A 24,356-nucleotide genomic window follows, 5' to 3' on the forward strand; every position below is an offset into this window, starting at 1 on the left:
AGGATTAAGTGAGATGACCAGATAGGAGCAGCAACTTGCACTGCTCAGCCTTAGCCATTCTCTTTTGCTTTCCCCATTCTTGAAAGCTTCTATGCCCCCAGACATTTCCCATTTGGCTCTTTCCCCAAACTGAAGTGGTGTTAAAAAGCCCTGTCACTTCTCTCAGGGTACAAACTGGGAGAGAGAGACAGTGGGGCCATGAGACCCCTTTACCCTGAGGCTCTGTATTCCCAAAGTGGGTCCAGCAGGCTCCTGCAGCCCCAGGTGGGGTCCAGGAAGGTCTGGGGTTTGTTCCTGCTGGGGACCTGGGCTGTTTTGAGGGACCCCTGACCACCTGCCCTTGACGATGAGGATGAATTTAATGACGCTAGCAATAATAATTATAGATAACATTGACTGAACACTTTCCATGTGCTGGGATCTAAGTACTATATATGAGTTTCTATTTGTTCAGGCCACTGTCACATCTCCTCTGACAATAACTTCCTAACTGGACTCCCTGCCTTCACCCCTGTTTCCTTACCTCTATCTTCACAAGCTGTCCCGAGAGATCCTTTTAAAACATGAGTCAGATCACGTCACATCTCAAAGGCATTCAGTCTGACTTCTTATTGGACTCTGAATAAAAGATGAAAAGCGCAGTGTTCTACAAGCCCCCCCATCTTTGGTCCCTCACTGCAGCTCTGATTTTACTCATTTATACACCCTTCCCCTCCACTGTAGCCACACTGGCCTCCTGGCAGTTGCTCAGCTTTGGCGATGCACTTCTGCCTCAGAATCTTTGTCCGAGATGACCAGACAGGAGCAGCAACTGGCACTGCTCGGCCTGAGCCATTCTCTTTTGCTTTCCCCATTTTTTCCCTCTGTGTGAACTGCTCCCCTCCCAACCTCCCAACCCTCTCATCTTCCCCAGGTCTCTGCTCCAACACCACCTCCTCAGCGAGGCTTCCCTCCCTGATCATTCTGTATAAACTAGTCCTCATGCCGACAATGTCTAGCCCCTTTACTTCAAAACATTTCCATCATCTACCATATTATATTTACTGTTTGTTACTATCTGTCTCTGCTCCTTATGATGCAAATCTCATAAAAACAGGATTTTTTTTTCTGTATCTTATGCACATAAGACAGTGACAGGTACCTAACAAATGAGCAATAAATATTTGTTGAGAGAAAGCGTGAATATTAACTCACTTATAATTTTACCGGTCTTGTGAGATAGGTATGATTATTTTTCCATTTTTACAGATGGAGAAGCCAAGGCAGAGCTGTAACACACCTTAACCAGCAACCGGCTGTTTGCCTAAGATCACATAGTTAGTGGGAAGATGGAATCAGCTGGTCAGGGAGGCAAAATGGCACCAGTGCGGGGAATGTCCCTCACCTCTTTCCTTTCCTCCTCCTCCTCTGCCATGGGAGCTTTTAGGGGATTCCTTTTTTCTCTACACCCACCTGGGCTTCTTCCCCGAATCATAGTTCATCCCTCTGCCCTGGAATTCAGGCTGGACAAAGTAGAACAAAACCCACATCCTTGCCCTCCACGTCTGAGCTGCCAGCTCCATGTACGGAGCCTCCTGGTTGCCCGAGCCTGGGATGCCAGCAGAAAGAGCTTCCATTCCCACAGGGACTCACCTGCTTCAGCCTGACCACCAGAGGCTCCTTAAGTGGAGATGAAAGAAGCTGAAGGGGAAGGGAGGCAACTTTGATTATTTCTTTGCTCCCCCTAAAACTTCCCATCTCCATCCCAGAGACTTGCGATGCACAGGGATGGAGGAAAGAGGGGCCTGAAGCAGAATGGTTTGACTGCGCTGATTTGATGCCACCATTTTAAGAGAGTTATGTCAGAATGAATGGTCATGTTAAAAATTTCTCTTTAACTTCTGTTTTCATTTTTTAAAATTTACTTATCAATGTACTCAGAGGAAAGTTTGCTCTTTGTAGAATACAGTTCTGTGGGTTTTGACATATGTATAGTGAGTTTCATGTATTTACCTTCACAGTCATGACACAGACTGGTCCTGTCACTCCCAAAATTCCCTTGTGCTGTCTTTTTGCAGGCCAGCTCTTCCTGCAAGCCTCCCCTTGGCAATCACCAATATGTTATCCATTTCTATAGTTACTTTTCTAGACAGTCATAGGAATGGAAGCATATACATTGTATACAGACTTTTGAGTTAGGCCTCTTTGGTTTAGCAAAATGCATTTGAAATTCATCCAAGGTTTTGTTGCAGGTATCAATATTTCATTCTTTTTTATTGCAGAGTAGTATTCTATTATATAGATACACCACCCTTTGTTTATCCATTCACCCACTGAAGGACATTTAAATTGTTTCCAGGTTTTGGCATTTACTAATAACACTGCTCTACACATTAATGGGCAGATTTTTGTGTGGATGTAAGTCTTCATTTTTCCTGGGTAGATACCTAAGAGTAGAGTTACTAGCCATGTGATAAGTATGTTGAACATCATAAGAACCTGCCAAATTGTTTCCTAGAGTGGCTGTACATTTGTATTTTTTATCAGCAGTGTATGAAAGCTCCAATCCTCATCAGTACTTCATATTGTCTGTTCAAAAAAATTTTTTTAGCCACGCTAGTAGGTGTGTTGTGGCATATAACTGATGATAGGGAACATCTTTTTAATGTGCTTATTTGCCATCCTTAAATCTCCTTTAGAGAAGTGTCCAAATGCCCCTTTATCAAAACTGTTACCTCTTTCATTTGTGTTAAATGGTCTTGCATCCTGAGACCTTGGCTCCCTTGCCTGAGGCCCTAGGGGAGAGCATTGTTTTAAGGCTGCTTCAACAAGAACCTTTGCTAAATGCAGAGAAGGTTAGCAGGGGGTGGGTGTTATCTAGAACTAAGAACCACAGCATATTCTAATTTTTGTAGCTGAGAAAGCTCTTCCATTTGCTAGTCTGTCTAGTCCAAGCGTATTTCACTGCTTTTTAGAAATAAGAAAACTGAGGCACAGGGAAGAGAAACTCTTGCCCAGATCCCACAGCTAGAAGATGCCTGAACTGGTCAGGATCTCAGATTGACTAATTTCATTTCTGCAAGACTCATGCTCTCTCTGCTATAGACCTGAGGAGCTGTGTGAGATGTTGAAGATACATATGTGGTCCCAGTACCTGCGAAGTTCTTGGCAATGATGGACGTAACATAGGATAATGGTAGGAAGAGAAGACACACTTGGATGTCTTTCTGAGTTGCTGAAAATATTGGAGGAAATGGAAAAGAAAGATGGAATTAGTCAAACAAAGCTTCCTGGAGGAAGAGAACCTGGGCCCAGTTTGGCGGGAAACAGAGAGTCCATGTGTTGGTCACTGGCTTTGTGTGGTAGTTCAGTCTCCCACGGGACTGTGTGTACTGGGTGTGCTCACAGTATATGTGGGATGGTGGTCACTTTCCTTGTCTGGTAATATACCTGAGCCGCTGTAAGGCTCAGACTGAGTTTCTGTCTGGTATCTTTTTATGTTGAGCTCTCAGCTCTTGCTTAACTCTTTATATTCTTCATCGCCCTCACCTCTGGGTCCTCAGGTGAGGTGCACCTAGGTGACCCGCCCGTAGCTGCCAGCTCTTAAATCCAGTGAGCAGTGAGCTTCTCGGATTTGCCTCTAGTTGAAATCAATATTTGCTGAGAAGAATGCATCTTAATTTCGGCAGCCAGTTCTCCAGGCAAGAATTGCTCTAAAACAAACCTCCAAACCCACAGACTTAATGCATCCTAGTTCAGTTGTTTAGTAAATCTCTCTGTACAGAGAAAAATCCATTAGCTGATAGGGGCAGGGCTGGGGTAGGGGCATGGGGAAAGAGCAAGGCTAGAGGGAAGCCTCAGCAGCAGGGATGGGACTGAGACCCTGGAGGACCCAAGTGAGGCCTCAGCCTCATCCCTGGGCCGAGCCCAGAACTTCCTTGGTTTGCTGCCGGCCGGGAGGCACAGCCAGGGTGTCACTGATGGAATGAATGGGAAGTGGAATGAGACCCCTTTCCCCAGTGCCTGCCTGGGGAAGTGTTTTCTAATTGCCACTGTCCCATTCTAAATCTACAAGGAGGCGATCGATTTTCTTTTCAGCAGGACTGGGGGAAAGTAATCATTTATCCCAGTACACAGGCTTTAATGAATCCGTGAAACGTATGAGGTCACCCTGATTACATCTTCCCCTGACAGCCTAGGGTGGCTCCACAGCTCACAGGAGACTTACTGAATGAGGAGGTTTCCCGAATCCACTGCGCAGTCTGCTCCTTTCGCTCTGCTGAGTCAGGGGCCACTCAGAGCTTACCTGCCTGGAGAGCAGGAGGCCTGAGGGTAGGCCTGGCTCTGGACACATTATGGAGGGTCAGTGAGAGCCCATGGAGAGCGCTGTGGGCTCCAGAGTCACAGTGGCCCAGTGCTTGCTAGCTGTGTGTCTTCAGGCAGCAGCTCTAACATCCCTGTGCCTCAGTTTCCTCAAGAATCCCTATAGGGCAGAATTATCAAGATACAAGTCCATATATTTAAAATATCAGGCTTATAGTTAGCAGGCAAGACAGGGTGGCAATGATTTCCACATGAACACCTCAGTTTATTCTTTCTATATAATGGGCTGAATATTAATTGCTTCACCAGGAACTGAGGACAGAGGAAAGGAAGATAAACCTATTTGTATGGGAGGAGGGGGTCCCCCAGGGTCAAATGCTGGAGATAAAGACATGAACCCAGCAGACAGGAATGCGACCCACAGGAACTGGTGTGGAAAGTGTCTCCCTTTGCCGCCAAAGTGTCCACTCCCGGACCACTGGCCCCAAATGAGGCCTCTATATGTTTAGCTCATCTACTAGTTTTATAGATGGGGCAGCAATTTGCCCGGGGTCACCAGCCAGAGGGTAACAGTGCAGTCTCAAAGCCAGGGCTATCGACTCCAGATCCAGCCTTTTCTCCATTGGTAGGTTCTTCCTCCACCTGCTTTTTATAGTTGGCCCAGGCCGCCAAAAAGCAGGGTGGCAGTGGCCTGAGTCAGAAAGGGGAGTTGGAAACTGAGGTGGCGTTGACAGGTGGGGAGGAGGGAGCAGGGAGGAAGAGGTATTTTTACCTTGAATTATTTTTATTAAATGTCACAACGGCTTTGCAGCACTTGGGATCCGCGTAGACAAATCAATGAAAATAATTATAGTGAACATCCTGCCTTCCCACTTCCCTCCTCCTCCCACCCCTGCAGCTCCCTTGGACTAACAGAGACGCTGGCTAACTCAGCTTTGCACTCCAGCCCAGCAGAGCAAGGGCAGCAGCCCCCTCTGATCTCTGCTTTCTTTTCACTTCCTTTGCAAGCCCCTCAGCCTGGCTCAAGGCTCAGATCTTGGAGAGAAGAGCAGCTCCAGAGGCAGCAAGAGCAGCAGGAAAAATGAGCTGGAGGCCAGAGAGAGATGAGAGCTCCTATAGGGAGTTAGAACCTGGGAAGAGGGCTTTTATTCTTAGGGCCCATTTATGGCTTAGAAATAAACCTTCTAGCATACCTTATATTTCTACATATAAGACAAGATTAGGAAAAGCCACATGAAGGAAGACTGCAGGAGTTATCCATCTATCTACCTGTCCACCCATCCACCCACCCACCCACCCATCTATCTGTCTACTCACCCAGCCATGCATCTACCCATCCACCCACCCTTCCATCCATTTACCCAAATATCCACTCACCTATCCACCTGTCCACCCACCCACCCATCCGTCCACCCATCCATCCACTCATCCAAATGTCCATCCACCCATCTACCCTCCCATCCATCCATCCTTTTTCAACCATTCAATGAGCATTACTGAGGATCTATAGGAAAATGGCATTGTAGTGGAAAGGGTCTGACGGCCCTGATTTGAACTTGCTCTGCCATTTCAGGTGTTTGTGCTGGACACCTTCCATTTGCCCCCCAGATCTACTCTCTCCTGCCTGTGCCCAGGGAGGACAATCTGTGAACCCTATCAGTGGGCTCCCTTGCCCCTGGCTTCTGGGTGGGTTTGTCCCATGATGAGCACCACTTGCAGGAGATAAGAGGGAGGGAAAGGAGTGAGGTTAGGGTTTTTATTTCTCCATCTTCCTTTCTATGGGGTCCTTCAACTAAAGATTGCAGGTCCTGACAGGTGGCCCTCTCCACATAGCCTTTTCTGTCCATGGTTTCTGGAAATCTTCCCTTCAGGTAAAGGCCCCTGTAGCTACTCACCTTTAGGTATGTCTATGTCCCTTGTAGCTTTCCTATGCCCTGCCCAAGTATTTGAAAATAATCTATTTATTAAACTTAGGTTATCTCAGTTTCAGTTGGCCATCAGCTTCCTGATGGGACCCAGACTGGTATACTGTGTGACTCTGAGTAAGTTATTTTACCATTTTGCACCTCAGTTTCTGCGTGGATAAACTGGGAGTATACCACCTGCTTTACAGGATTGCTGTGAGGCTCAGCGGGGATAAGTGACCTGACCAAGTTTGCATGGCTCAGGTGGGAAGTTAAACCAGAGACATGAGGCCAAAGCCCATCCTCCTCACTGTCTCCTAGGATCTGGGACCCTTGGCTGGTGGCCCTGCACATTCTTGGGCCAGCAGTGACATGACTGGACTCACTTTCCCTCTTCAGCCCTGCAGGATTCCCCTCCCCTGGCCAGGCTGGCACTGGCACATCACACCCATCGGGTGGTGGCCTGAGGGCCTGGGAAGGGCAGGCAGTTAGCATCCTTCTTCTCAATGCTGCTGGGAAAGTCTGTTGGAGAGGCGGAACTGTCAATTCCATTCGATTAGTGGCACTCAAGGAAAGGATGTCCTCGTGATGGCTGATGAGGTCAAGGAAGTATTGTCAAGTTTCCTTCTTGACTGAGCAGATGGTAAAGGGAAGGGAAGCTGGTATTTGTCGAGAGACCTCCATGTGCCAGGCACTTTGCAAATAAATTCTCTCATCTAACTCCCAGCCATGGGTGAGGTAGGAATTTTCATCCCTATATTTCAGGTGAGCAAAATGAGGCATAGAAAAGTTGAACAGCTCACACAAGGTCCATCCAGTAAGGGGTGGATTAGGTGAGGGATGACTTAAACCCAGTCTGTCTGCCCACAGGGCCTCCACTCTTCCTACAGTACTAGGATATAAAGGGATACAATAGTCTATTCTATTTGCTCAGCAATTTGTATTTATTTCTGCATCTTCTGGGACTTTGGCCCATCACTTATCCTTCCCTCTTTCCTGCATCTTCAACCTTCCTCTCTTCCTTGGCTCCTTCTCTTCAACATAAGAATGTGTTCAAGTCTCTGTACCCTTGAAACGTGTGCTTGCTCAGCCCTGCTTCCTCCTTGGTCACCACTCTGTCTTGCCCTACCCCACATCCTCACCTACTGCAGCCCGTCTTCCGTCCCCACCAAGCCCTGTCCAGCAAGGCCCACCAAAGATCTCCTGGTTGCCAATTTTTTCAATAAGAATTGTTTCATTTTAGCTTCATTCATTTATTCAACAAATACTGTAGAGTCCCTACTATGTGCCAGGCATGATTCTATGTGCTAGAGACAATGAACAAAACAGAAAATCAGAAAAACAAAGAAGCCCTGCGGTCATGGAGCTTACATTCCAGTGGGGTGGGGTGACAGATGACAGACAAGTACAGCGGCTCTCACAGCTACATGCCTCTCACCTGACTGTCTTCCTGCCCAGCGTGTGTGGTGTTAGGTGAGGACTCTCCCTCCCCTTCCCTTTCGGGCCTGGGGAAGCTGATGAACCCTTCAGCTCTGTCCTCAGTGCTGATGTTTCTCACTCGCGCACTCCCTGCCTCCAGCACACGAACCCACGTGACTCCTGACTCTCCTCCCGTCCAGGCCCTGATTCTGGGCTCCAGGTGTCTTTCTCCAGCTCCTTCTTGACTCTCCCTTATGGCGCCTCACCTCCAGTACCCCTTGATCACAAGATATCCTTAACTGGGGATTCTGTTTCTTCCCCCGTTCTGCTCCTTTCCCTGTATTCCCAGGCTCTGTGTGGTCCCCTGGGGTTCCCAGGTATGATGCTGGATGCTTGGTCTCCATTTTATATACTCCCCTGTTTCTTCTCTTCCTGACACCAGTGTCTCCCAAGCCGATTCCTCCCTCTCCGCCTCTGTCCCCCTACCTCATGTCATCACTTACATGGGCCACCACAGCCACCTCCTTGTCTGCAACCTCTGCCTTCTGTACTTTTCTTTATTCCACCCAGTTTCTAGGGGTTTAGTCTATGATACTCATCTGTTTTTGAGGTATCCTGTCAAAATTCTCCAGTGGCCTCCAATTGCGTGACCCTAACTCACAATTCTTGCTTCATGTTCATATCCTCTTCTGAGTACTTTGACACCCAGAAGCTCCAGACTTCTCACTGTCCCTCAAGTCCCTTAGTGTGTCCATGCTTCTGGCTTTGTTGAGGTGTCTTCTTTGACCTGTGACCCCTCCCCTTTCCCTGCCTGACAAATGTCTTATTTTCCTGTAAGAACTCCTTGCAAAACCATGACTTTGGACAGGCCTCCTTCACAGTCCCAGGTGGAATGATTAGCTTCCCTTCCATGGGTCTGTAACCCTCTGTTCCTACCTTTATTTACTTATCAAGCCTCAATTTGTGCCAGGCCTTGTGCTGTGACACATTCTACAATAGCAGTCCTCAAAACAACTCTTGGGGTAGCTTGTCCTCTTCCCACTTTTAGGCGAGATAGCTGAGGCTGAGGGGGCTTAGGTAGATTATCCATAGTCTCGGAGCACCCGAGGTTTTCGGGATCCAGAGACTTGGCCGGGTAGCTTTTCCTTTGATAATACATCATTGCCTTTTGTTCATGTGTTTCTTTCCCCCACTCTATTCCTCAAGAGCAAGCAAGCCCTATGTCTTTCTTTTTTCTTTCTTTTCTCTGCCCCCACTGCCTAGCACGGTGCGTGACATGTAGCAGGAATCCAGCTGGTATGTGTCGAGGGAACGTGCACACATATAAATAGGAGAATACAAAAGCTTTCCTTGCTGGGATCTCATGGAATCCTCACAGCAACCCTGAAAATGGCCATTAACACCTTTGTTTCACAGTTTAGGAATCTGAGGCTTAGAAGCATGAGAGACAGTCCTGCAGCTAATGAGAGGCAAGCCAGAGCTGGAGCTTCCCTGTTCCTGTGGGTTTGAGAAATCCGACATTTAGGGTTGGGTGAGCAGAGTTCCAGGAGTGACATGCCAAGAACAAGAAGATCTCTGAGTGGATGAAGTACTGTTTCCAGAGCTAATAAAGCCAAAATTCTTACTGCATTCTCCAAGGGAGAGGAATTAAGTGTGTGGCTTCAGTCCTCATTGGCTCCAGGCAACCAAAGAGCCCAAGGTCGGGCCTGTGGAGGGGGTGCTTTGCCCCCAGAAACATCCATGGAGTGCCGATGGCTGTGGCTCTGTTGGAGGCCTGGCTGAGTTGCTGAGTTAATATCACTGGCTGGTTGTGACATTATGGGAAATGAACTCTTCAAAAAAAACAAGCAAAATATGCTGTTGCAAGTAGGAAAAAAAAAGGATTATTGTGGATGCATATTAAGTCTATCTGACACTGTGTATAATATATTTTCAATGCCAGGCAACTTGTTAGCTTCGTAATATGTGTATTCTGGGATGTTTGCAAATACGTTACAGAACTCAGCAAATGGCTCTGCAGGCATGCTGGAGAGATGGCTTCCATTTTAAACCAATGTTATCTGTGGCTGTTAAAACTCTCTCCTGCTTCTGTTAACCTAGGCCTGGGTTGGTGACCCTTAGAGCAGCTCATCTCACTGTCATCCTTTCTATAATTGTGGGACAGAAAATCAATGGATCTGCCAGCTCCCACACTCAGGTGGTCCTAAAATCCCAGAGTACCAGGGCTAAAGGGGCCTTTCTAGAGCATCGAGTCCTATTGCCCATTTCGCAGCAGGGAAAATTGGGACCTAGCTGGGAAAAGCACTTCCCTAAAGCCACTGGTACAAGGTGACAGCAGAAGTGGGGCTAGGTCCCGGCCACCCACAGCATTCCTGGACATTGTGCTTGGTGGTCAGAGTTTGAGGAGGAGGCTGCATCCACCCCCAAACCATTGCATTTTTGGCAAAGGCCAGAATCAGAAATCAGGGAACACAGGAGGAGACAGCATCCATCTTTCTGGCCTCTGGGAAGAATAAAAGCTCCTGCCCTTGTCCCTGTTCTCTCTGCCCGGCACCCTGGATGCACCCAGAGCAAGACACCACCTCCGCTGCCAGCCACAAGGCCTCCTGGGATAAAAGCAGAATCCTGGAGAGGGCAGATGTGCCCTTGCTTCCCTTCCTCTGTCTGACTTGTCCTCTGGCCTATGGGAGAGAGCTTAAGGAATGTGCCCTAAGCAAAGGAAATCCCCACTAGACTTGGTTTTCATAATCTGCCTGCAGATCTGGCCTGGTTAACCCGGTGGGTCATTTTAATTTTCCACAAGCTTTTTTACTTCCCTTGGATCCTTAATCAGATAAGGGGAGCTGGGTATGTGGGTGCCTGTGTGTGTGCACGCACACACACGTGCTCACTGGGCTCTCCTCCCCCTTTCCCTCTCTCTCCCTCCCACAAGCATTCTCTCTTCTTTCTCTCTCTGCCTCCATAATCACTCCCCATCACTTCCAGAATGCTTAATGGAATCTGGAGATGCGAGGAAGGACGATTTCCTCTCCAAGCAGGAGCCCACCCTCACACCTCTACTCTCTGTCCCCACCATCTCTTTTCCTGTTATTCTGAAAATGGATTTGCAGTGTTTCCCTGGAGGAGGGAGAGGCCTTCTTTCCCCCGCCCCTTTGCTCCCCCCTGGAGCGTGTATTTGCCGTCCCTGCACGGTTGTGATCAGCTCCCTCAGAGCTCAGGGAGCCCAGTGCTGCCCGCGGTTACTAGCCAGCTCAGGCTGAGGGGAGCAGAACGTTGGAAGGAAGACGTGTAATTGGATCTGGAGGAATGCTGGTGGCGCCTCGGCGAGGCCCAGGGAGAGAGAGCCTGATAGGACGCCTCTAATAGCTTATCTCTTAATACTTGTTGGGAAGCTGTTGTCTTCCCCTCTGAGCCTGTCTGCTTGGTGAAGCACAGCACGGCTGGTGTCAGCAGCCTCCTCCTGCCGAGAGAACCCTCACCCCTCTTCTGCCATGGAGGGCTCAGCACCTATTTTTCTCAGGCTTGGGGGCCCTGCCCTCCCGCGGGTGGGGTTCCTCTCAGCAGCAGGAGGAAGGGGAGGGAAAGGGGACTCAAACTTCCCTTGCAGATCCTCTCCCGTGCCCCATTTGTCTTTGTCCCACTGGCTCTGGCATGGTACTTGACACACAGTAGGCACTTAATACATGTTGTGGTTCTGAACTGAATTATCTGCTGATAGCATTGGGCTAGGCCAGACCAATGGTCCTGTCCAGCCCTGAGGGTTGTGTACCTAGAACGTGCCTGGCACCATGCTGGGTGCTGCTGGGCACAGAGGGTGTTTAAAGGTGCCAACTCACCCCACGGGGATGTGGGGAGAAGGCAGTGAGACTGCTCAGGAGGGCCAGGGGTGGGCCAGCAGGTTCATCAGGGGTCAGCACCCTACCTGTGTCTTCCAGAATCAGATGCTCACACTCTGAGGGCCCTGAGAGAATCACCTTTCCTGACCCCACTGTTTTCAGCGAGGTACCTGAAGCCCCAGGGATGATTTGCTCAGGGCCTCACGTCCATCTGAAACAGAGTTAGGAGGCAAACTCAGGGCAGATGACTCCCAGTACAGTGCTCTCTCCATAAGAGCAGGTTGCCCCATAGTGAAGGCCTGGACACAAGAGGCATACCGTGGTACAAAGCTGGGTCAGGCACAGGTGGGTACTTGGGCCTGACAGGCAGCTCTCTAAAGAGTCAGGTAGAGAAGGCACACCCGGCATTTGTAGCCTTTATTGTTAATGGTTTGTCTCTTCCTTCGTTCATTCCTTTATTTGTTCAATAAATATTAACACCTTCTCTACCCCAAGTGCAGCAAGCTGAGGAGACTGACCAGGTCCTTGCAGGAAAGGAGCTTCTAGTCTAGTGCTGAGCCCAGTTCTGAACTCCTGGTTCCCTGCCTTGGCTCTTGGAGGACCCTGACAGCCCGCTGATAATGCCGCTGCCTCTCTCAGCAACTGGGAGACCCACTCCTGGGCCCTGTCTTGTGGGCAGCCCTTCTTACTGGGCAGGCCCCTGCTTCACAGGTGGAGCCCAGGCTCCTTGGTCCAAGGCAGAGCCTCACCCAGCTGTGCAGTAAGCATGTGCAGACCCCCACCCCACCATCCAGGGACGCCCGAGTGTGCCCCTGGCTTGGCTGTCTGCCTGTCCCTGGATCATCTGGAGCCCCTATTATTTCATGGCCTCAGCCATGCCCAGAGCAGGAGGAACTCTATCCCAGGGAGTTGGGAATGTGAGGGAACTCAGCCAAGCTGCTGATCAGGTTCTGACCTTTGACCCTGGCTCTTGCCAACTCTGATCAAGGGGCTGCCTGGTGTCTCTGCTTGGGAAGCCAGATCCTCTGGGATAAGGGTTATTCTAGGAAGGGAGTCCTGTGCCCACACTGTATCCCTACTTGCTGCCATATTGCCCTACCCTCACCTGCCCAGAACTCCCCATTTGGTCTGCTCCTGCTCCTGCGGGTGAGCCTGGGTCTCCTCCCGTTGAGGCTTACTCTCTGACTGCAGCCACCCATGCTGGCCCGCACATCCCTGACCCAGAGCCAGTGGCGAAGCCAATCCTCGGAATCGTTGTGCGTGTCTATAGATCTATGCCTCAGTGTGAACAGGCAAGAGGAAGTGGGCCGACACTTAGGAGCTCAAGAAATACTTCCCTGTCCTGTGAGCTGAGGCCACAGTCACCCTGGCACGTGGTCACATGCTGGCTGACAGCCTGATCTCTCCCTGGGAGTGGGAGTGGGGGAACTGGCAGAGCATCCCAGGGTTTTGAGTTGTGCTGGAGTCTCTGAGCTGCTTGTTTTGGGGCCATGGACAAAGGCGCCTGGGGGTAATAGGCATTCTGGGTCCTGCTGGGATTGCCTCTTTCCAGCCTCCCTCCCTCTCTGCCCCACGTTCACTCTGCTTCCATTATCGCTGGGTGAAGTGGAAAATAACCCGGCTCTTAGGGGAATGCACAGCTCTGCTCCTTTCTCTGGCTGCTAATGGATCCAACAGCTGTCCCCAGCCATGTGTGGCTGCCCTGACCCTCTGAGACTGGGGGTGGAGACCAGTCAGGGGAAAGGACTTGACTCGGTTCTGTTTCCCATGGGGCAGAGAGCTGACATCATGCAGGGAGCATGGAGGGAGTGAGGAGAAAATGAGCAATTGATCTGGAGGAGGAGACTTGAGCATAATAGTCACAGCTCACAGCTTCCATTTATTGAGCGCTTCCCGTGAGTCAGGCAAAATGCAAGTTGTTGTGGCTGCATTATCTCATTTAATCCTCTCACCAACCTTGGGAGATAGGTAGGGATGGTTGTCATTCATTGTGGGGACTGAGACTCAGAGAGGTTAAGTAACTTGCCTACAGTCACACAGCTAGCAATGGCAGCGCTGGGACCTGAGCCAGGACCGCCTTACTCCAAAGCCTTTTCCTGGGGCTGCAGGAGAGTTCTAAAGGCACAGGTGTGCTGTAATTCCTGTGGTGCGGTGCCTCGTTCCTGGCGCTGCTTTGGAAGGATAAGGAGGACAGCCCACCTAGAGGGTCCTTATCCCAGTAGGAAGGGGTTTCTGGAGGTGGCCTGCAACTGCGGAGCCCAGGAGAGAATTGGAATCCTGGCTGAGGGGGCACCTGGGCCATGTCTAGGAACTCAGGAGTGCATCTCATACCTTTTGAACTGCCTTTAAAGTCACTTTTGCCTTTCCTTATGGTTATACTAAACAAATCGTGTACCTGTACCTAACCTCAGATGGGTTAACCACCTGTGTTGGTCCCAAGAAATCCAACTCCAGGAAGATCCAGTGAAAAGCCCCATGTTGAATGAGTGAGGTGAGCTGAGGCTGGTCATGTCCTTAGAGGGAGAAAATGGAAGTTCCGAGGCCAGCTGGAGCATGTCCAAGGGGAATGGGCCAGGCCACACAGTCCTTCAGGGAGCTGGAGGCCCGCTCGGCACTGCCTGGCACTTGGCATGGGCTCAGTGTGGCTGCAGGGAGGGGCTCCATGGGTGCAACACCCTGCACAAAGTAGGTGCTCAATAAACACATGGATCAAGAGCGAATGGCCTCCCTCCAGAGGATTACTCTGGAATAGCCCTTGCATAAGAAGGAAATAAATGGACTTTTTTTTGAGTATCTACTGTTCATCAGGCCCTGCTAGGCGATCTCACGTGTGTTGTCTCAGGCAGTCTGGGCCTTTTTCAAAGCAGGACAGTCAAGCGTCCACATGGAGAAGCAACACATGATGCCCCCAAGAAGAGCCCACTGCCTGGGAAGCCCTGTGGAGTCCACTCTCCACTTCCATCATTAGCTCCCCTCATTCCAATCTTTCACTTTTGTGGCTGTGCCATGGTGTTGCTCTGATGTCACATGCATCCTCCGAGGGGCTACCTCCTCTGCTCTCCCCCGTGGGCCTTGGGGGCTCCTCAGTGTCCGAAAGGGACCGCAGGCCTGGCTGCTGGTGGCCGCCTCGCTGTGTGATCCTGGGCAAGCCACGTGCCCCTCTGAAGCTGGGGTTCCCGTCTGACAGGTGATGGGGCCAGCGAAGGACCTGCTGTCCTCTCAGGTTGTCCCGGCATTTGGTTCCTCTCCTCGCTACCAGCACGGTTAATCACATGGGGTTTGTGACTCCTGGCCCCACCACTTTCTGGTTCTGTAACAGAAGGCAGATTTTTAACCTCTTTGAGCTTCAATTTCCTCATCCATGAAGGAATCCACCTTGTGGGCTGGTGTGAGGCTGAAAATGAGATAATGCAGCAGCCACGGCAGATGCTCAACCCAGCACCTGGTGCAGGTCAAGTGCTCAGAAGAGGCGCTGATCTCCCTTTGTCCTCCTCGAGCCCCATCAGCACCTTCCCGTGAGAGCAGGACACGGGCCCTGCTGCCATCACTCTTAGCTCCCTGACAGAGCCGGCCCTGGCGGATGAACAAGTCGCCCACCCCTGCTCTGTTCTCTTGGAGAAAGCAGTCAGCCTTCTGGTTCTGCTCCGTCTCACTCTCTTTCCAACCATTGGCATATTTCACCCACTTTAAATTCCACTCTCATTTGGTTTGACCTCAGCCAACCTCATCTCCAGGGGCAGGGGCAGAACTGTCTGTGTCTGAGTTCCCAGGAAGGGGCAGAGAGATGGCCAAGGAGAAACCTGTATAGATGAGCCTAGAATACCAATCATGACCAGGAAACGGTACCAGAGCAGGGCTGGCTATGCCCACCTCTGAGGTCCGCGACCTAGGAGGCCGGGCGGACTGCCTCTGCTTCCTTGTTCTGAGAGCTGGACGGCCATGACTGGTTGCCTCTAAGGCTGTCCCAGCAGTAGCGTTCTTGGGTCCTATGGCCTGGGGGTTGATGTTTCCTGGCTCCTTCAATGTTCTCATCCCTGCATGGCCTCCTCCAAAAGCCCCAGTCTTGTAATTCAGTGTTCCCCACGTACTCCATTCCAGACCAACGTTCACTGAACACCGAGCAAAGCCTGCAGGTGTTTGAATGGGGACAGCAGGGCGCTGGGACTGGGAGTCAGGAGTGGTCACAGCACACAGTGGAAAGAGCTCCCCACAGAGACCTGGGTTCTGGCCCAGCTCTGACATCAGTTCCCTGGATGACCCAGGAGGAGTCACTAACCAACCCTCTCTAGGCCTCAGTTTCCTCATCTATGAAATGGCACAGTGGGGCTTGATGACTCCTGGTGGACTTCCAGCTCTATTTATCTATGTCTCTGAACTTCTCAAAGGCCTTGGGTGTGACCATGGTAGGGATGCCCAGGGCTCCCTGCTGCCTGCGGCCCTCCCTCCTCCCGGACCCCAAGCCCCTTCTCTGTGGAGTAGGAGCATTACCCCTGGCCCACCTTCCCAGGCCTCCCCACCTCCTCCCTTCCCTTTCTTTGGCATTTGTGAGCGCCTAGCGGTGGGCAGCACCATGCTAAACCCTGGGAGTGCAGTGTGGGAGTGAAGGGGGATGCAGATCTCCCCCCAGAGGCATGGTGAGGCGGACCTGCGTGCACACAACCAGAGCATAATTTGGGAGGAGGACTACGTGCTGGAGATTGGAGGTCGTGGAGGGAGTGAGAGGGCTTGAGGGACAACTGGGGAAGCACTGGGAATCTTCACAGGGGAGGCAGCAGAACTGGGTCTTGAAGGAAAGGAAGAAAACTCCCTGTTAATGTGGGACAGGAAGGGCGTCCTGGGTCTGATGGCTGCCGCATGAGGAGCGCATGCCAGAGGGAATGAGGCATGCTCGGGGAAGGGACTCTCGGCAGTGGGGTCCAGGCAGCGCCCAGCGTGGGGTAGCACGAAGAGCGGAGCTGTAAAGGAGCTGGAGGAGGATCTGGGGAGTCAGGGAGGACGCTGGGCTTTATCCATTTTTTATAAGCCATGTAGCTATTAGTAATAATGATGACAATAACAGCAGTCAATACACACAGTGCTCATCCTATTCCAGAGGCTGCTGTAAGCATTCGGTATAGGCCGCACTCTATCTTCTTTCAAGTCATATGATGTATATGCTATTAGCATCCCCATTTCCGGATGAGGACAGAGGTATGGAGCAGATAAGTTACTTGCGGGAGTTCACACAGCTGAAAGCGACAAGAATTCAAGCCCAGATAGTTGGGCTCCGCGGTGCCTGCGTTCTGAGCCACGAGGGTGGGTGGGGTGCAGCCCCCAGAGGGTGCCAGCTGCCTGAGGGCTGAGGGTGTCCTCACCAGACAGGGTCCTCCTTGGCTGGACCACTGGTCTCCTCTCACCCTCTGTTCCAGGCAGACAGCTGAGGCACCACAGCCAGGAGCCTGGGTTTGGGGGAGCATCTGTGCTCAGTTCTGAAATCTGCCTCCATTTTGATCTGAGTGCTCCCACCTTCTCTCTACTGGCAGGAGACGACACCTGCTTCCCTGGTCTTAATAAAGTCACATTTTTGTCTTTATTTACTTAGCGCTGGGATGGGAAGAAATGTCTGCATTGCACAAATGAGGAATGGCAGGTGAAGAGGTAGGGGCCGTGCTTGCAAGCCTCTGGCTGAGCCGGAGAGATCCCGGGCCACTGCCAGGGACTTCCCTGACCCCAAACCTTCAGGGACTCCTCATCACCTACCCACACCAACTAAGGAGGTCTGCTTTCCCTGATGTGCTAATCAGGCTTCTCTTGGGTTTCAGCCAGAGTTTGAATTCTGGCTGCAATTATTATTTAGTAGGTTCTGAGATCTTGGCTAGGGTACTTAATCTTATAGATCCTCAGTTTCCTTATATGTCAAAGGTGTTAATAATACTCGCCTTTCAGAATTCATGTGATACAAATGATATGCCATTAAGTTTCTAACCTGGGCCCTGCACACAGTAGGTGCTTAAGAACTTTCTTCATGTTTTATGTTATCCTCCCTGGGCCCCTAAGAAAATGATACCTAACCCATTTTCTTTCTGAGGAAATTGAGGCTTGGAGCAGTCCAGTTAATTGCCTTAGGTCAAATAGCAAAGGTCACATCCACTGGTCTCTCGCTCTAGCCGGGTCATCCTCCCACATGTATCCTGCCCTTGGCCTGAACCAGACCACTTGCTGCGCCCATTTCCCAGCATCCACACCTTTGCTTGCACGATTCCTCTGCCTGGCCCCACACTTTAAGGTCTGTCTTTAATGCTGCCCTCTGCAGAAAGCCTTTCCTGATTTGCTGGCAGTATGGGATGCTCTCCCTGCTCTGAATTTGTCTCTCTTGTATTTTAAGTCCAAGGATTTGGGTTCAAACCCTTCCTCTGATTTCTAACTGCAGGGCTCTCAGGGGATTAGTTAAAGTGAGCGTGTTCCCTCTCTGTTACCTTGAGTAGAACTACTCCCCAGTGCCCAGCACCATGAGAAACAGCAGCTGGATTCCAGAGCCAGACTGCGTGGGCTTGCACCCCAGCTCGGCCTCTTGGTGTCCGCATGACCTTGCTGACTCACTCAACCTTTCTGTGCCTCAGTTTTTCCATCTGTGACATGGAGATGCTGGTGATGATATCTAACCCACAGTGTTGTCATGAGGGCTAAGTGAGATTATTCATGTAGAACCTTTGGAACGATGCCTGACACTTAGGAAGAACACAGTACCATATCAGTTGCTACAGTATCTCAGGATTGTTTGGGGATTAATTGAGACTGTGAAAGTTCTTTGTAAATTTCCAAGCTCTGAACCAGCACCAGGTATTGATTGTTCTCCTTCTGCCTTGGACACCTGCCATCTGTGCCTGGCCTCATCCCCTTCAAGGGCCAGGGATCAAGCCCCATGGCATGAGTCCCTCCAGAAGTTTTGCCCTAAGCCCTGTGCTCAGTGGGTATGATTCAGGTGCCTTGCTTGAGCAGGTGGCTATGCCTCAGTTTCACTGAAAGCCCTGGTGGTGGTCACACTGGGGGCTGAGGTGAGCAGCTGGCCTCCTGGCCTGGCCCTGGCTGGCTGCTTGGGGCTCCCTCTCAGCACTTCCTGCAGAGGCAAGGCTGACTTCTACGGGGATGCCTGCAGTGTGCCATCCTGACCCAGGCCTGCAGAGCAGGGCAGGGCCTGCCTGGAGGGAGGCACGAGGAAGACCTCCAAGACTCCTGCTCTGCCTTTCCAGGAATCCAGACCTCCTGTGCCCTGCTGCCTCCACCCTGGGGTGGCTCTGCTGGGGACACGCAGTCAGGGGCAGGTGCTCTGGGGAGGCCACAGGAGGAGTGAGGGGCGTGGGAGGGAGGGTTTCCCCTCTTGTGCAGTTTGCATTTGCTTTTCCAACAGGTCAGTGAGCTGCTAATTCTGAGAATTGCCAAGGTGGTGGGAGCAGCTGTGCGCTCAGCATAGCCAATCTGTTAGCCATCAAGGCCCTAACCAGGAGAGGCAGAGCAGCCGCTCATCCTGGAGGCTGGGGGAGGGTGGCGCTAAGTGAGGCCACGGCAGCCCTGTGTCTGGCTCTGGCGCCAGTTCCCTGGTGGCGGCGGCTGTGGCCAAGCCACCAGGCACCTGCAGGGAGCAGCCCAGGAGGCAACTGGGCTCACAGGGCACCTGCACACCTAGGTTCAATCCCGGCTCTCTCTCACCAGCTGGGAGACCTGGGCACATTCCTTAGCCTCTCTGTGCCTCAAGTTCCTCATCTACAAAATAGGAAAACGGTGTTTATTTTACAAGGCCCTTAGAAGGATTTTAAACAACTACCCTGGGAAGCACCTAGTCAATGTGTGGGGTGCAGCCAGTCCTCCCTCTGCCTACAGTCATGAGTAAGAGATTACAGATACGTTGCCCCTGTCCACAGTGGTCCCGCTGGGCTGTTTCTGATTCTGCGGGACTTAGTTTTTCCGTCTAGGTCAATAATACAGATGTGAGTTGCAGGGTTATTCTTACTTTGTTTTCACACATGTTTTTGAGCACCTGTGTGCCAGGCTAAGTTGGGACAACTGGAAGAGGACAAGGAGCTCTGCCCCAAGTCTGGTCTGTGGGCCATGTGGAACCCTGAGGATGAACCAGATGCTCTATGGCCAAGGGAGTGAGGTATGCAAAGGAGAAGGAAGGAGGAGCCTGGCTCTGATGTGGCTCAGGGCAGCTTCTGAGGGGGTGACATGCAGGCCCAGGATAGGGCAGGGCATGATCCCAGAGCATGGAGGGTGTGAAGTCTGCAGTTTTCCTGGTGCCAGACCAGGGAGGGCTGTGAATGCGAGGTTGGCTCCAGGCTGTTACTCCCCTAGCTGCAGGTAAAGGGCCTCTGACTGCTGGCCTCAAGCCAGTAGGTAGGGCGTTGGCTCAATGCCTACTGCATCAAGAGGAGAAAATGTGCCTGGTCTTGCAAAACTTAGCCTACAGCCGACAGTCTCACATTCCGAGGATTCTCCATGCCACAAAGGCTGTGCTACAATTTCCTTTAAATAACAAATCTCCTTGGTGTCTTTTTTTTTTTTTTTATGGAAATATACTTTGTATGCAAGATGTGGCAGACTTCTACACTGAGCTCCTGGCCATTGCTTCTTTCTTTCTTTTTTAAGAAAACTTTTCATTGTGGTAAAATACACGTAACATAAAATGTAACATCTTAGGCAGTCTCATTTTTAAGCATACAGGTTAGTAGTGTAAAATACATTGTTTTATAACCAATCTTCAGCCCTTTTTCGTCTTGTAAAACTGAAACTCTGTACCCACTAAACACTAACTCCCCATTTCCCCCTTTCTCAGTCCCTGGAAACCACCATTCTGCTTTCTGCTTCTATGAATTGGCCTCTTCTAGGGACCTCACATAAGTGGAATCATGCAGCTCTTGTCTTTTTGTGACTAGCTTATTTCATGGAGCATAGAGTCTTCAAGGCCTGTCCTTGTCCAAAGTCCATCCATGCTGTAGCATGTGTCACAATTTCCTTCCCTTTAAGGCTGAGTAATTTTCCATTATATGAATTGACTGCGTTTTGTTACCTGTTCATCCTTCTATGGACACTTGGGTTACTTCTACCTCTTGGCTGTTGTAAGTAATGCTGCTGTGAACATGGGTGTGCAAATACCTGTTCAAGTTTCTGCTTTGCCATTCTTTTAGGCATATACCCAGAAGTGGGACGGTTAGATCATATGGTAATTCTATTGCTAATGTTTTAAGGAACTGCCATACTATTTCTGGCCATAAACTGTCTAGTAGACATGGGAGGAAGTTCAAGAACCTGCTATGGACAGGGAAATGGCCCAGCAAGGGGCCCTTCTTTCTGCTTTTCATGTGAGTTGGTGGCCTAGTCAAGACTAGAACCTGGGATACGGGGTCCTTGGTGCATGCCTCTGGTACCTTTAAAGGTGTCTGTGGGGGTGCCCCACTGAGTCATGGTGATTCTGTAGATGGGGACACAAGAGCCCAGAGAGGCAGAGGCCCCTGAAGTCACACAGGCAGCTGGGCAGGCGGGTAGGCAGCCTCCCCACCCAACACGCTCCTGCTCCCCATGGCTCTGAGAACCCTTCCCATTCTGAGCACTAGTTCAGGAGGCAGAGCCCTCTCCCCTCTGGGTCTCTAAGGCCCCCGCAGGCTGACAAGGAGGCTGTGGAAAGAGCGTGACATGGAGACCCCAGACCTGCCTGCATGGCCCCAGGTGAGCAGCCAATCTCTTTGTGGGCCTTGGTTTATCCTCCTGTACCACTGGGAAAGGGGCAGATGGTCTTTCGGGGCCATGGCAGCTTTACTCCCCCGTCTATGGAAGCCTGTTTCTGGGGTGCATTTACCAGCTCGTTCTGCTACAGGCACCAGCACTTCTTAATTTGGGCCATGCCTCCCCAAGCTCTGGGATTCTCTCTGTCTTATGGGTGGGCAGACCAGGCCCTGGGATCAGGGTGCACTGAGAACCCAGGTATGCGGGCTCCCCAGACAGGAGCACCGCACACCTTTCCTCTCCCCTCGCCATCACTGGGACGGGATGAGGCACCCCAGCCCCTGCTGATCCTGTGATATTTGCTCCGAGGAGCCTCCTGCAGGGGCCAACTTTGCTGGGGACCAAAGGGAGCAGCCCCCCCAAATGCCTTCACCCTCCAATCTAGGGGAGCCCCTGTGCCCTCAGGGTCAGCTGTCTCCCTGAGCTCATTAATGATGCATGAGGTTCAATGCGAGTGAGACCAAGAGGCGGCTGGCTCTATAATAAACTTCCCCTCCCGGCCTGGCTGGCCGGCACTGTGGGAACATTAGGTGGTGGCGAATATCACTTATTTATCGCTGAGCACTTAGGCAGCTGTTCCAGGCTTCTGCCCGGAGCACCCTCCTCGCCCTCCCCATCTACCAGGCCCCTCTCCTTGCACAGGTCACCTCCTTTCTGCTTTGTCCGGTTCAGTCCTGGGCTGCTGTGCCATCAGGGGGCCGAGCACTGAAGGCATGCCCATCACAGCCCCCCAGCGGCATATGGGGCTGGGCCTCTCGTTAGTGCTGTGACAGGTGACAGAGCTGCTTCTCAGAGAGTCTAAGAGACTCACTCAAGAGCACACCAGCGGTAAAGCAGTAAAGCGGCAGAGGCAGGAATGGACCCCAGTCAAGTTCACTGAATGGCCTGCTGAGTTCTCATGCAGCCTCCCAGTCGGGCAGGAGCTGCGCTGGGGAGCAGGCAGAAGAACATGGTTCCAGGAAGGTCAGCCACCACACAGGTGGTTCTGCTTTAGAAGCCAGCCTTGCTCATGGGCGATGAAGACCACGGGTCTGCTCTGGGACTCCAGAATGGGCTTTGCCCTTGACGGTGGTATGGCCTTAGCCCAACCACCCGGCTTCTCTGAGTTGCTGCGGCCCATCCTCACACTGGGAATCATCATTGCTGGAATCACCCTGCCTTTTGAGGCTGTGAACTGTGCGTGATGATGGTGCAGGTCTGAGGAACCCTCTCAGCTGGTGGCTACTGTTTCACCCTTACAGATAGTGCATGATACTCTCGGGCAAAGGGAGAAACTCAAGAGCTGGAACCTTCTGAAGGAAGACCTGACTCCTACCCTGTGGATTCCAGAGAAGCTCAGCCTCTACCCCAAGAGGCCCTGCCAGAAGGCACAGTCAGCTAGCCCCTCTTCCACCCTGTCTCACTGTCACTGAGGTCAGAGCCAGAGGAGCCTGGGGGACCCTCTTGTCTAGCCTCTGAGGCCCAGAGATGGAAGGGGGTTGGCCGGAGGTCACATGGCAATCTGTGGAAGAGTGTGGTCCCTGCTTGCTCTGTGCTGCAGGCAGTGGGGTGGGGGCCTGGCTCTCAGAGGACATGCGGCATCTCAACCTTTTCTCTGAGTGAACTCATGCAGAAGGGGTCACGGACAACATCCCTCTCCCAGAACACCCTGTGACATGGGATGGGAAGACAGCAGGGAGGGATGGAAGAGGCTTCTGAAGGCCCAGGAAGCTGGCCTCACTGGCTCAAGGTACAGAAGAAGCTCTTCCACTCACCCAGACTGGGCTCAGGGCCTGGATGGGAGGGGATTTCAGATAGTGGTGAAGCAACTATCCTTGCTATCTGGCAGCTATGGGGCCTTATCCTAACCATGCTCATGATTTCCATTTTCCAGCTGAGAAAACTGGGGCTCAGCAAGCTCACATGGTTTCCCCAAGGCTGCACAGCTTTGACCCTGCTTTGAACCCAGCTCTGCCAGCCTTCAGAGTCCACACCCTTCTCCCAGTATCACGTGGCCTTCCATGAGCTCTTTCAGGCAGGCTCAGGCCCCAGACTCAGGTTCTGTCTCACTCTAGTCCCTTGACTCCCCTGGGTGGAGGCTGTGTCTGATCTCAGCTTCCCCTTGCCCTCGAGGCCCTGGTCAGAGCCTGGCCACACTGGGCACTCTGGGCAGCCCCCGGTGAGTGCCGACGTCAGATTCAGCACTGCGTCATGCCATTGCCACCCCCGCTGCATTAGCAGCTGCCTGGCTGAATAATTCATCGGGCCTTGTTTACTTTGCCTGGCTGATAGTGGCTCTCGAGACCCCACCACAGCCCCGTCTCAGGTCCAGCTGCCTTCACCTCCATCTCCTTCTTCAATTTAGCCACCGGAAAGCTGCTCCAGGACTGGGCCACATGCACTGGCCATGAATTATTCAGGCCTCATTTGGCTGGAGCTGGGTTTGGCTTGGGGACCAGGGGAGAGTCCGTCCCTTCTCAGGGCACGTGGAAGGAGCATATGGGAGACAGAGGTGTCTTGGTCTGAGCTGAAGCCTAAATCCTGTTGGGTCCAGAGTCGTCTGCCAGTTGTGAGCCCCAGGGACCAGAGCATGCCTTAGGGAGAGCTCCCCAGGCTTGAAGCACAGCTCACCATCAGTGCTTGGGGCTGCCGGTTGATTGCCAGACTTACAGCAGCCAGCAAGGGATGACACATACTATTAGAGGACCAAGAACATGGCACAGGAGTCCAACAGTAATTAGATCCTGACCCTTCTACTCTGCTGCTGAGTAACCTTGGTCAAGTTACTTAACCTCTCAGATTTTTCATCTGTAAAAGGGGGTTAACACTGGTTCCCATCTCAGGATTGTTGGGCAGAGTGAATGAGCTCACCCCTCTAATATGCCAGAACAGATTACAGAGTCTGCCTACATTGCACACGGTATTGTCATTGCATGGTTATCTGGTTGTCTCCCCCATCACCCTGAGAACTTTTTGTAAGAAAGTACTGGATCATATTTTTCTCAGCAAGAGAAAATCGTTTTCTCCAAGAACTAGTCCTGGGGTAGCTCTAGTAGATGCTTGGTAAATGCTTGTTGAATGAATGAATAAATGAATGAAGGAGAAATTGCTCTCCAGAGATGCAATGGGCTGATTTATGAGGCAGAGAGTAAGCCCTCTA

Source organism: Manis javanica, chromosome 4 (assembly GCF_040802235.1).
Source record: "Manis javanica isolate MJ-LG chromosome 4, MJ_LKY, whole genome shotgun sequence".
NCBI lineage: Eukaryota > Metazoa > Chordata > Mammalia > Pholidota > Manidae > Manis > Manis javanica.